General features: G+C 42.4%; 1 long non-coding RNA gene across 1 annotated transcript in view; it reads right to left on the reverse strand.

The window, feature by feature from the left end:
• Positions 1 to 14,064, reverse strand: part of LOC115098055 — a 78,656-nt gene that overhangs the window by 14,129 nt on the left and 50,463 nt on the right. Inside the window, exons 3-5 of the long non-coding RNA XR_003858404.1 lie at positions 13,598 to 13,639; positions 9,967 to 10,008; positions 5,927 to 6,081 (exon numbers count right to left, since the gene is read on the reverse strand). This is a non-coding gene — a long non-coding RNA (uncharacterized LOC115098055). The remainder of the gene's footprint in view (positions 1 to 5,926; positions 6,082 to 9,966; positions 10,009 to 13,597; positions 13,640 to 14,064) is intronic.

Raw genomic sequence — 14,064 nt, forward strand, 5'->3', positions numbered from 1 at the left:
AGACGTCCTTCTCTTCCAGCTCCTCTCTTTGGATGCCCTTGTCCTCAGATGTTGTTGGTTCCGGATTCGACTCCTAGCTCTCCCGCCAATTTCTGCTTCTAGATAACCTTCTGGTGCATCTTCCACATGTGTCTGAAGTTTCATCTTCTGGATGACCTGTCAGGTGCATCGATCACACTGGGTCACAGAAGCCTCTGCCTGGGCTGGATCCTGCTTTGAGTGTTGCCCGGATTCCTCTTCATTCTGAGTTTTAACTTTGCTGTCATCTATCGACTCATCAAATGTCTTCATCGATGTTCCTCTCCTCTGATGTCCTTTCTCCAGACGTCCTGTACACCCCAGCTATTTGTTTCAAATGTTTCAGGTTCTGGGGCCAACTCTAGCCTTCCCCAGTGGACTCTGCCTTCAGATGACCTGTCAGGTGTATCGGTCACACCAGATCACTGGAGTTCTGGCTTCCAGATGGCCTGTCAGGTGCGTCTCCCACGCAGGATCACTGAAGCCGTCTCCGGCTGTACTCTGCTACGAGAGTTGCCTGGGTCCTCCTCTTCACCCTGAGCCTCTGCCTGCCTCACCTAGTGTCTTCGCCTCGAACATGTCTCCAAGTATCTTTGTCTTGTTCCGAGTCTGTCCTCGACCTCTGTCCGTCCTGTCGCATCTGCCGATTCCAGGTGCAGGTCCGAAAGAGCTATCGAGTGGCTGGAGGGCTACCCCAGAGACCGGCATTGCATTATTGGGTCTCTTCTGATGCATTCAGGATCGGCGGAGGTCAGACTCCTGGTCTTCCGCTTGTCCGCCCATGCTTGGACATGTCTTGCCTGCCTCGGCACTTCCTCGGAGCTCCTCTGCAGTCGTGCTGTGGTCCAAGGGCACACTGACCTCCCTGGAATCGGGACCACTCCCTAGCACTCCCTCAACAGAGATGGTGTGGAGTTATCTGCAGTTTCTCAAATCCATGGCAATGGTATTGGATCTGGTGCCCTAGGCAAGGGTGCACTTGAAGCTCTTTAGAGGACATTGCTTTCCAGGTGGGATCTTCAGTCTCAAATTTACACCATAAGATTGCTGGTGCCAGAGAAGGTCAGGATAAGTTTACAATGGAGGTTAAATTCCAGAAATGTGGAATTAGGAGTGGATCTTGAACCCCATCTTGGGTGGCAATGATAACAGATGCCAGCTTTGTGGTCTGAGGAGCTCATTGCCTGGTCAAGTTGCTCAAGATCAGTGGTCAGAGAAGGAGTCAAAATGGTGCATCAATCATTTGGAAACCAGAACAATATGGTTGGCTTAGCTCTTCTGCACTTCAAGTCACTTCTAATAGGTCAGGCAGTCAGGATAATGTCCAATAATGCCATAATGGTAGTGTATATGAACCATGAAGGAGGAACCAAAAGTGTGCAGAAGTTAGAAGAGATAAATTTGCTGCTTAGGTGGACAGAAAGAAATCTGAAGGTAATTTTGGCCTCACACATAGGCATGGAGAATGTTCAAGCAGATTCTCTCAGTCATGCTGTAGTTGACCCAGAGAGTGATCCATATCTCATGCGGCATTCGATCAAATTGTAGCCAGGTGGGAAGTCCCTCTGATGGATCTGATTGCACCTAACAAGAATGTGAAGGTGAGAAGATTTTTCATCCAGAAAAAAGAGAGGTGATCTGATCATCCAGGTTAGATGCTCTGATTCAGCGTTGGCCAACAGGGGCGGTTCTGTACATGCTTCCTCCATGGCCCTTGATAAAGAGAGTGATTCAGAGGATTTCAGGGCATCTGGGTCTGGTATTTCTGGTGGCTGCGGACTGGCAACAGTGCCCTTAATAAACAGACCTGATCAGGTTGTGGCCCAGAAAACTGTAGCAGTTCTCGCAACACAGAGAGTTAGTCTCCAGGGTCCAGTTTCACATGAGCATCTGGCTTGGTTTTATCTTATGGCGTGGCCCTTGAGAAGACTCATCTAGTCAAAAACGTTTATCATCTGTTAAAGGCTAAGAAGCTTTCTACTGCATTATCATTTGGATGTGTGCACCAGGTAGGAAGCTTCGTTCACCTTGGAGGTGTTGAAAGTAGGTTTGGCAGTGTCTCACCCTGTTCAGAAATAGTAGCAAGACCCTGCCAAACCTACTCTTAACACCTCCAAGGTGAACGAAGCTTCCTACTTGGTGCACACATCCAAATGATAATGCTTCAAAAAGGAATGTGGAGGAGAAGACCAAGTTGCTGCTTTACAAACCTCCTGTGGTGAAATAAACCACAGCTCTGTCCATGATTTTGCCTGAGCTCTAGAGGAATGCGCTCTAATCTGTCACTATCCATATATGCCACTATAATGATGTCCTTAATCCAACGTGCTTTTGAAGCCTTAGTAGCTGCCTCACCTTTCCTAACTATACTGAACAAATCAAATAGATGTTCTGATTTTCAAAAACCATTTGTGACCTTAAAATATCTCAAAAGAGCTCTCCTCACATCTAAGTAGTGGAGTAATCTGCATTCTGTCAAATCTGCATGTTTACTAAACGAAGGCAAACATACCTCCTGATTCAAGTGAAAATCATTAACTACTTTTGGAAGAGAAGAAGGCACCGTACGAATCTTGATCATATCCTTAGTGAACATCAAAAAATGTTCTCTGCAAGATAACGCCTGCAACTCCAATATCCTTCTGGATGAACAAATAGCCACTAGAAATATCAACTTCAAAGCAAAATTCCCCTAATATGCTCAAACTGCAGAGCTGATAAAAATGTCAACACCAAATTCAGGTCCCAGGATGGAACTGGAATCTGTACTGAAGGTCTAACAAGCATGAATCTTTTCAGAAAATAGAAATATCTGGATGAGAAAACAAGGTCCTACCCATTAGAAGCTACTTGTAGCATGCAATAACTGTAACCTGCATCTTCAAAGAATAAAGTGCCTAGCCTTTTGCAAGATCCTCCTGCAAACATTCGTCTGGAATGATCTGACTGGATGAAGAGGAAGGAGAAATTAGTTCTTACCTGACAATTTCCTTTCCTTGAATCCAGTCAGAACAGTCCAGGATCCTTTGTATGCAGCCAAACCCCATCTACTTTTCAGTTGGACTGCGGGAAGAAAAGTGTATTCTGCAATATTCATACAAAGCAGGTGCAGTAGTTCTGCTTTTGTAATTGTTTTCATTTCTAGCTTGGTTATTGGAATACCTCTGGTTAAAAAAAAAGTTAAAATTAAATTAAGATCAGGGAATTAAAAAATGTCAAAGTTATCTTGTTATAGGTAATACTGGCATGCTGACATCAGCATGGATGATTATAAAAGTTGTCTTAAGTAAACCTAAGAAAAACTTAAGTAAACCTATGACACAAAATTAGTCAGAATACTTAAATCACAAACAAATTATGATAAATTGCAGAAGGAACTTGTGAGGCTGTAAGATTGGATGTCTATATGGCAGATTAAATTTAATATGGACAAATGCAAGGTGATGCATACAGGGAAAAAAAGCCCATGCTGTGCTACACGATATTAGGTTCCATATTAGGAGTTACCACCCAGGAAAAAGATCTGTGTGTCATAGTTGATATTACACTGAAATCGTCTTAATAAGTTAAGAATTATTAGGAAGGGAATGGCAAATCAACAGAGGATGTCAGGATGCCTCTGTATTGCTCAATAATTAGGCTGCACCTTGAATACTGTGTGCAATTCTGGTCGCTGCATCTAAAAAAAGATATAGTTCACTGAATAAAGTACAGAGAAGAGCAACCAAAATGATAAAAGGCATGGAACAACTCCCCTATAAAGAAAGGCTATAGAGGTTAGGCTGTTTAGCTTGGAGAACAGACAACTGAGGGAGGATATGATAGAGGTCTACAAAATCATGAAAGGACTTGAACGGGTAAATGTGAAACTTATTTACTCTTTCAGATAATACAAATACTAGGGGGCATGCCATGGTTAGCAAATAGCACATTTAAAACAAATCGGAGAAAATTATTTTTCAGTCAATGCACAGTTAAGGTCTTCAATTCATTGCCAGAGGAAGTGGTTAAGACAGCTAGTGTAGCTGGGTTTACAAAAGGTTTGGATACGTTTTTGAAGAAATCCATAAAGTGCTCTAAATCAATAGGAAATAGCCACTGCTTGTTGTCGGCATTAGTAGCATGGGATTTATTTAATGTTTGGGTACTTGTGACTTGGACTGGCCACTGTTGGAGATAGGATATTGGGCTTGATGGACTTTTGGTCAGACCCAGTATGTCAAATCTTATGTTCTTATGATTTCTGTCTCCATATGCTGGTCGGTGATCATAAGCCATTCACTTGGACTGGTCTGACTGGACTTAAGGAAAATAAATTATCAGGTAAAAACTAATTTATCTCTGTCTCACTTCTGTAATTGTGGAACTTTCTCCCACCATCATGAATTGAAATAAACTGTGAGTGGGGCTGTGCTGATCATCATCACAACTCACTACAGACATCACACTGATGCATTTGATGTATGAATACAGTACAAATAGCTGAACAGAAGTCTGCTGTGGGGATCATCATCAGAACTCACTACAGATATCACACTGATGCATTTGATGTATGAATACAGTACAAATAGCTGAACAGAAGTCTGCTGTGCTGATCATCATCAGAACTCACTACAGATATCACACTGATGCATTTGAAGTATGACTACAGTACAAATAGTTGAACAGAAGTCTTTCAAAATACAGAATGTAGCCCTAATAAAGTGTGCACTACCTTTACTCATAAAAAGGGTAAAAGTATAAGAAATGTAAAACAATGAGGACACAACTGAATGCTCAGAATAAGAACAGCATGAAGAAACTTGCAGAAAGAGATGCTGGAATTAATTGGTCTGCTCTGTTGCCTGATCATTTTTTCCATCATTGAAACATTAGTTGCAAGGATGTTTGTATACAAACAATATATGGAAACCAATACAAACTTCTTTCTTTTTCCTCAAATCCTGTTTGGATTGTCAAGCAGGCTTTGAAATAAGTTGAACTGTCATGCTTTCCAGCACAAGCCTTGCTTGCCCTTGAATGCATTTACTACAATTAGCATGCTAAGGAAGTTAGATGAAAAGAGATTAGAGAAAATATTTACCAAGGCAAAACGTTTCAGTTAATGGTCAAACTAACCCTGCACGCATCGTCTTATGGCGATAAGACTTGTGATCAGGGTTACGATTTACTTACGCTGTGAACCATTATAAAATAATTGCTTAATCTGCAAATGACCTAATTGCAGGGTGTGCTTTCTTTATAATTAACAGCGGATCTTGGATTTGCCAAGCAAGAATGCATATTACACAGCATTTGGTACATCAATAAAATTCCCTTTCCAGAGCAGACACTTGCCAGCTCCCAGTGTGCCTATTAGTGAGTTCATAGTAAATTGGGTAAGAAGACATGGGAAGTGAAACTTTCTCCTGGCAAAAATCAGTCTGCAGAAACCCACCACTCTTCACAGGAAACTTTCTCTTTTCTTTCATTTTGCTCAGATTGGCTGGAAAAATCTAGGGAGGACCAAAAAATGTCAAAAAAGAAAACTCATGGGAGAAATGGCAGAGAGAATGCCAAGCCACTTCCCTAAGTGGAGTGTGCATAATGGAAGGCATGTTCATGTCACGATCGAGGGCAGAGCCATAACTAAACAATTTAGCATTTGGGACAAGCAGGTGTATTAATGGCTTCCTATCCCTAGCCTGATCCACACTCTTTTCTTCCTCCCCCTTGCTTCTCTTCCCTAACCAACCTAGATGATGGGAAGATAGCAGCACCCTGCTTGCCTTTTCATCCACTGTCAGCCCACACTTGCATATTTTCTTTCCTATTCCTTCCCTCCTGAGCAGATGCCCCTCCTGCTCGTTCCTAGTTTCGACCCTGGCAAAAGTCGCCCCCTTTTCGCCCGCACCACCCGACTACGTACCATGGGCACTTCATCCAGTTTCTGGAACTGCTGCTCCCTCCTGCGGCAGATCTTGACGGCCGCAACCACTATGGCAATGACCAGGATGGATATGAAGATACAAAGTACAGCCACCAGCCCTGGGTTCTGAGCCAGGCCCTTTGGTGCTGGCTGGGCTAAAAAAGAAAAGAAAAAAAAAACACGATTGTGAACTTGGGGTTCAAAAACATGTCCAGTTTTGCCACTAAGTGTGTGTGTGTGTGTCCCTTTAATAACTTGTGTGTGTGTGTGTGTATGTATGTGTGTGTGTATGTGTGTGTGTGTGTATGTGTGTTTGTGTGTCCCTTTAATAACTTGTGTGTGTGTGTGTGTGTATATATGTGTGTGTGTGTGTATGTGTGTGTGTGTGTCCCTTTAATAACTTGTGTGTGTGTGTGTGTATGTATGTGTGTGTATGTGTGTTTGTGTGTCCCTTTAATAACTTGTGTGTGTGTGTATGTATGTGTGTGTGTATGTGTGTCCCTTTAATAACTTGTGTGTGTGTGTGTGTATATATGTGTGTGTGTGTGTATGTGTCCCTTTAATAACTTGTGTGTGTGTGTATATGTATGTGTGTGTGTATGTGTGTTTGTGTGTCCCTTTAATAACTTGTGTGTGTGTGTGTATGTGTGTGTGTCCCTTTAATAACTTTGGTGTTTGCTGTTCTAGCCACACCAGGTTGTCAGGCCATGTGAGGATTCCGACGGGTGGATTTTTTTGGGGGTGGGGGGTGGGGGGTGGGGGGGCTCCATGGATTTGCGGGGACTGTGGATGTGCGTGTGTCCATGTCCGGGAAAGTCTCCATTACTTTTGGGTGGAACATATTTATGTGTACAATGTTATGGCATTACATGGGTGGGTAAATATTGAAATGTAATCAATTAATAGGAATGATTCAGATTTGCATTACCCATTTTCTCCTAACAAGTGCCCAGTTCACTTTGTAATTTAATTCTGCAGAGCCATGCATGCAGCCAGCTCTGGGGTGGTTCCTGAGCTGAGTGAAAGCCCTCCCAGGAGGAAAGGGAAGAAAGAACAATATTATTATTACCATAGCCGTGATTATTACTGTTGTTAGTTTAGATCCATTGTGCCTCAAGAAACAGGAATAAATGGAAAATGTGGCTTGTTCAATGTCAGTTACCTTCTTTGACAAAGCTGGGAATTAGAACTGAGGCTCGGGAAGATAAAATGATTTGTTCCAAGATCACAGAGAGAGTCAGTGACAGAGCTGGGATTAAGACGCAAGCATAAGGAGTAAATGTGACTCACCTAAAGGTCACATAGAGAGTCAGAGAGCTGGGATTAGACCTCAAGGAGATGGTGATTTGTTCCAAGGTCACATAGGGAGGCAGAGCCAGGATTAGAGCCCAAGCACAGGAAGAAAAAGTGACTTGTCCCAAGGTCATAAAGCCTGTGCTGGAGGTGATACATCTCAATAACTGTAAGCCAGGAACTACCATTATCAAATTTGCTTTTTCTTCCCTTTGGAAGCTTCCATGTAGTCTAGAAACATGCGGCAGTCCCCTACCCTACAGGTGGGCAATACAGGAGAAAGCACCATCTAAAAGCAGGTTCTTATAATTCTGGGAGAAATGTAGAGTCCAAAGCAGCAGTAATAGAGATGAAAACCGAGCCTTATACAGCAGCTCTCCCAAGGGCTAAAGCAATGCAAAAAGTGTAGAGTTGGAGCTCAGAGGTGCAGCTGGTGTTTCGTGACCTTATTAACAGTCAATGTGAAAAAGCAAAAGGTTTACGTGTCAACCAGTAACTGGGAGATATCAGGGAGTCGGGTTACAAAAATAAAGTTCATTATCTCTTTTCTTTTTCCTTTTCTGTATTAAATAGGCCAAGCATAGTGGAGGGGGGAGACTGGCACGTTGGTATTTGGCCAAGCAAACCAAGCTTGAGTCTGCCTTCAGCCATTCCATGTCCTGGCTGAAAACAAATCAAGCCACAGAAAAGCTCCTGGCTAAACATGAAATATCTGTGAAGCACACAACAGGGTTGCCCTCTCACCCTAGCTCAACCAAACAGGCTAATCCAGTCCTGGTTTTGGACCATTGAACTTCTGATTTTCTTATACAAATCGATGGGAAAATCAGAAGTACAGTATTCCATTCATGCAATGGAGCCTCTCTGGTTGAGCTGGGGCGAAGTGCCAACCTTAGCAGATGAGCAGGCTACTTGTCCTCTGGGCCGGTAGGGTTACTCCTAGTTTTTAAGCCAAGTTAGTCTCTGGGCTTGTAATTTCAATGTATCTAACAGTCAGCAGGAACTACAAATCCAAATATGGAACAGGATAAGACCAGACCTGGCTTAACCTGACCAGATGACTTGGAGTCAGTTGGTAGCATTCAATACATAGGGGTCAGAGTGAATTTAGGGAAAGGACAAGAAGCGACAGGCTGGAATAACAGCAAGGGAGATTTAAGGTAGAGATTAGGAAAAGTTTAGACAGGGGAAGGTAGTTTTTTGTGGGAACTATCAGCATAGGAAGCAGGGAATTGGGGAAGTTTCTTAATTTGTGAGTTCTTGGGTATTTGCAAATATATATAGGCAGAATTACTGTGGAAAGATGGATGCTGCATATCGTGATGGAAAGGGAATGGGATTAAGATGAAAGTGGTTGAGAGGCAGGGATTCTTTTTTTAATTATAAGTGTGCTGGGTTTGATCTATTGATACGGGTTAGTGGATTGATTGTGGGTTTGTGTATTATTGGGAGGGTGAATGGAGAAGGGAATGCACAGGATAAAGTAACAGATACAAAACATCAACACCATGTTAAATTGTAATCTGTTTTGAGGTTTTGCAATAAAAAGTGGATTATCAAAAGTAAATAATAAATACATGAAGATGGGGCACAGGGTGGGGGTGAACATACTGGAGGTTCTTAAGAGCAGGTTAGACAAACATTTATACTGTGGCTTTCTGCAGATCGAGTACATTTGAATATCGCTCTCAGCCTGATATTTTTTTCACTGGGATCCAAGTACAGGGTCTGAGCTATGGATGTTTGCCTTTGTCCTTTTGGCTGAGAACCTGTATGATTTGGGGAGAGGGTGTTAATACCCTGCCACTCCACCCATGAAATATGGATCACTCTCTGGGTCAACTACAGCATGACTGAGAGAATCTGCTTGAACCTTCTCATTGTGGGAACACATATTTAGATTTTTTATATTCTGCTTTTCACACTTTTTTCGGCACTATCAAAGTGGATTACATTCAGGTACTGTAGGTATTGCCCTATCCCCAGAGGGCTTACAATCTACCAGGGTTATTTTCTAACCCACAAAAGGCCATTATGGCAGCGGTAGCATTGAAATTAGTTGGAGGAGAGGATTAGGCCAGCAGCATTACTGCTGGTGATAATGTTTAGAACATTATCGCCAGCAGCAACACAGCAGCAACACAGCTGCACCGCCGTGGTGTGGCCAGCTGCAGGCTATCACTGGACTACCCCCTGTACAGAATGAGGAATCCTGGTCTAAATTTGAACCTGAGGCAATGTGATTTGCTCAAGGTCACAAGGAGTGACAGTGAGACTTGAACTCTGTTCTCCTGGCTTATAGCCCACTGTGCTAACCACTAGGCTACTCCAATGTAACAGCAATGCCAAAGCAGAAGGACTGAATCTCTTGTTAAAAAAGATACATTAATTGACTGAGATGATTTACAAACAGGAGCAAGGAGGGGAGTGTGTGACCTTTTGTCTTTCTTAAATTCAATGACAATGGAATCCATACAGAAAAAAAGCCAGAATTACAATATGATTAACCAAGGATGGGCCAGCCCATTCAGATCAAATCTGGGCTTCTAAGTCAAGAATGTTCCATTTGGCCTGATAGAAGCCAGGCCATCTGTGAGTCACATCTGGCTTTACTCTCAGGACTGCTGTCCCATGCCCGTGGGTCTTTTCTCTGTGCCCTGAGTGCAGGCACCCTCTGATTGAGCTGTAGGGACATGCAGAGGACCATGCACGCACATGCCACATCCACACTTTATCTCCTCCAGTACCTTGTGGACTGACGGTTCCATTCAGCGAACTTGTTTCTGTAACTAGAAAAAAAACCCAAAACAGATGATTTTGAAACATTTAACATCACAGGGATGCACAACTAAAGAAGTAGCCACGTGCATAAGAACATAAGAACATGCCATACTGGGTCAGACCAAGGGTCCATCAAGCCCAGCATCCTGTTTCCAACAGTGGCCAATCCAGGCCACAAGAACCTGGCAAGTACCCAAAAACTAAGTCTATTCCATGTAATCATTGCTAATGGCAGTGGCTATTCTCTAGGTGAACTTAATAGCAGGTAATGGACTTCTCCTCCAAGAATTTATCCAATCCTTTTTTAAACACAGCTATACTAACTGCACTGACCACATCCTCTGGCAACAAATTCCAGAGTTTAATTGTGCGTTGAGTAAAAAAGAACTTTCTCCGATTAGTTTTAAATGTGCCCCATGCTAACTTCATGGAGTGCCCCCTAGTCTTTCTATTATTCGAAAGAGTAAATAACCGATTCACATCTACCCGTTCTACACCTCTCATGATTTTAAACACCTCTATCATATCCCCCCTCAGTCGTCTCTTCTCCAAGCTGAAAAGTCCTAACCTCTTTAGTCTTTCCTCATAGGGGAGTTGTTCCATTCCCCTTATCATTTTGGTAGCCCTTCTCTGTACCTTCTCCATCGCAATTATATCTTTTTTGAGATGCGGCGACCAGAATTGTACACAGTATTCAAGGTGCGGTCTCACCATGGAGCGATACAGAGGCATTATGACATTTTCCGTTTTATTCACCATTCCCTTTCTAATAATTCCCAACATTCTGTTTGCTTTTTTGACTGCCGCAGCACACTGAACCGACGATTTCAATGTGTTATCCACTATGACCCTAGATCTCTTTCTTGGGTTGTAGCACCTAATATGGAACCCAACATTTTGTAATTATAGCATGGGTTATTTTTCCCTATATGCGTCACTTTGCACTTACCCACATTAAATTTCATCTGCCATTTGGATGCCCAATTTTCCAGTCTCACAAGGTCTTCCTGCAATTTATCACAATCTGCTTGTGATTTAACTACTCTGAACAATTTTGTGTCATCTGCAAATTTGATTATCTCACTCGTCGTATTTCTTTCCAGATCATTTATAAATATATTGAAAAGTAAGGGTCCCAATACAGATCCCTGAGGCACTCCACTGTCCACTCCCTTCCACTGAGAAAATTGTCCATTTAATCCTACTCTCTGTTTCCTGTCTTTTAGCCAGTTTGCAATCCACGAAAGGACATCGCCACCTATCCCATGACTTTTTATTTTTCCTAGAAGCCTCTCATGAGGAACTTTGTCAAATGCCTTCTGAAAATCCAAGTATACTATATCTACCGGTTCACCTTTATCCACATGTTTATTAACTCCTTCAAAAAAGTGAAGCAGATTTGTGAGGCAAGACTTGCCCTGGGTAAAGCCATGCTGACTTTGTTCCATTAAAACATGTCTTTCTATATGTTCTGTGATTTTGATGTTTAGAACACTTTCCACTATTTTTCCTGGCACTGAAGTCAGGCTAACCGGTCTGTAGTTTCCCGGATCGCCCCTGGAGCCCTTTTTAAATATTGGGGTTACATTTGCTATCCTCCAGTCTTCAGGTACAATGGATGATTTTAATGATAAGTTACAAATTTTTACTAATAGGTCTGAAATTTCATTTTTTAGTTCCTTCAGAACTCTGGGGTGTATACCATCCGGTCCGGGTGATTTACTACTCTTCAGTTTGTCAATCAAGCCTACCACATCTTCTAGGTTCACCGTGATTTGATTCAGTCCATCTGAATCATTACCCATGAAAACCTTCTCCATTACAGGTACCTCCCCAACATCCTCTTCAGTAAACACCGAAGCAAAGAAATCATTTAATCTTTCCACAATGGCCTTATCTTCTCTAAGTGCCCCTTTAACCCCTCGATCATCTAACGGTTCAACTGACTCCCTCACAGGCTTTCTGCTTCGGATATATTTAAAAAAGTTTTTACTGTGAGTTTTTGCCTCTACAGCCAACTTCTTTTCAAATTCTCTCTTAGCCTGTCTTATCAATGTCTTACATTTAACTTGCCAACGTTTATGCTTTATCCTATTTTCTTCTGTTGGATCCTTCTTCCAATTTTTGAATGAAGATCTTTTGGCTAAAATAGCTTCTTTTACCTCCCCTTTTAACCATGCCGGTAATCGTTTTGCCTTCTTTCCACCTTTCTTAATGTGTGGAATACATCTGGACTGTGCTTCTAGAATGGAATTTTTTTAACAATGGCCACGTCTCTTGGACATTTTTTACTTTTGTAGCTGCTCCTTTCAGTTTTTTTCTAACAATTTTTCACATTTTATCAAAGTTTCCCTTTTGAAAGTTTAGCACGAGAGCCTTGAATTTGCACACTGTTCCTCTTCCAGTCATTAAATCAAATTTGATCATATTATGATCACTATTGCCAAGCGGCCCCACCACCGTTACCTCTCTCACCAAGTCCTGTGCTCCACTGAGAATTAGATCTAAAATTGCTCCCTCTCTCGTCGGTTCCTGAACCAATTGCTCCATAAAGCTATCATTTATTCCATCCAGGAACGTTATCTCTCTAGCGTGTCCCGATGATACATTTACCCAGTCAATATTGGGGTAATTGAAGTCTCCTATTATTAATGCACTACCAATTTGGTTAGCTTCCCTAATTTCTCTTAGCATTTCACTGTCAGTCTCACCATCTTGACCAGGTGGACGGTAGTATACCCCTATCACTATAGTCTTCCCCGACACACAAGGGATTTCTACCCATAAAGATTCAATTTTGTATTTAGTCTCACACCATTTAGTCTCACTCTATGCCATCCCGGACATAAAGCGCCACACCTCCTCCCGAGTGCTCCTCTCTGTCATTGCGATATAATTTGTACCCCGGTATAGCACTGTCCCATTGGTTATCCTCTTTCCACCATGTCTCTGAAATGTCAATTAAGTCTATGTCATCATTCACTGCTATATATTCTAATTCTCCCATCTTACTTCTTAGACTTCTGGCATTAGCATACAAACATTTCAAAGTTGTTTTTTGTTTGTATTTTCATTCTGCTTTTTAATTGATAGGGATAAGTTAGAATTTTTCACTCAGGTGAGTTTTTAGTTAGAGGCACTTGGACTACTTTTCTAATTATTGGAACCTCACTGTCGGGATGCCCTAATTCTAATGCATCATTAGTATCCTTTGAAGATACCTCTCTCCGAACCATGCGCTGCTGAGCGACTGTCGGCTTTCCCCTTTGTTCTAGTTTAAAAGCTGCTTAAATTCTTTCTTAAATTCAATGACAATGGAATCCATACAGAAAAAAAGCCAGAATTACAATATGATTAACCAAGGATGGGCCAGCCCATTCAGATCAAATCTGGGCTTCTAAGTCCAGAATGTTCCATTTGGCCTGATGAAGCCAGGGCATCTGTGAGTCACATCTGGCTTTACTCTCAGGACTGCTGTCCCATGCCCGTGGGTCTTTTCTCTGTGCCCTGAGTGCAGGCACCCTCTGATTGAGCTGTAGGGACATGCAGAGGACCATGCACGCACATGCCACATCCACACTTTATCTCCTCCAGTACCTTGTGGACTGACGGTTCCATTCAGCGAACTTGTTTCTGTAACTAGAAAAAAAACCAAAACAGATGATTTTGAAACATTTAACATCGCAGGGATGCACAACTAAAGAAGTAGCCACGTGCACTTGTAGCATCTGTTCCTATCTAACCCGGGCTGTCCTGATCTCAGCTTTGCAGGGATTGTATGAAGAGGTCAAGACCGACCCATGCCAATAAACCTTAGCTATTAACATCTAAAACATGGCTAGAGAAATAAAATCACGGCAGGGAATGGAGAGGGCAGTGTGTCAGCCTGAGGAAGGGGGCTGCTGATCGCTCCAGATGCCTTTCAGTTAGCCATAAATAAGGTGAAGGTATCTCTATGGCTGTATGGACCCCCTGTATTATGAGCAAGCTTCCTTTAAAGAGGGCTCTGCCCTGTGGTGAGTGGCTTTGAAATTTAAGGGGGCAGCTTTCCATTTTTAGCAGTC

The sequence above is a fragment of the Rhinatrema bivittatum genome, chromosome 8 (assembly GCF_901001135.1).
Source record: "Rhinatrema bivittatum chromosome 8, aRhiBiv1.1, whole genome shotgun sequence".
Classification (NCBI taxonomy): domain Eukaryota; kingdom Metazoa; phylum Chordata; class Amphibia; order Gymnophiona; family Rhinatrematidae; genus Rhinatrema; species Rhinatrema bivittatum.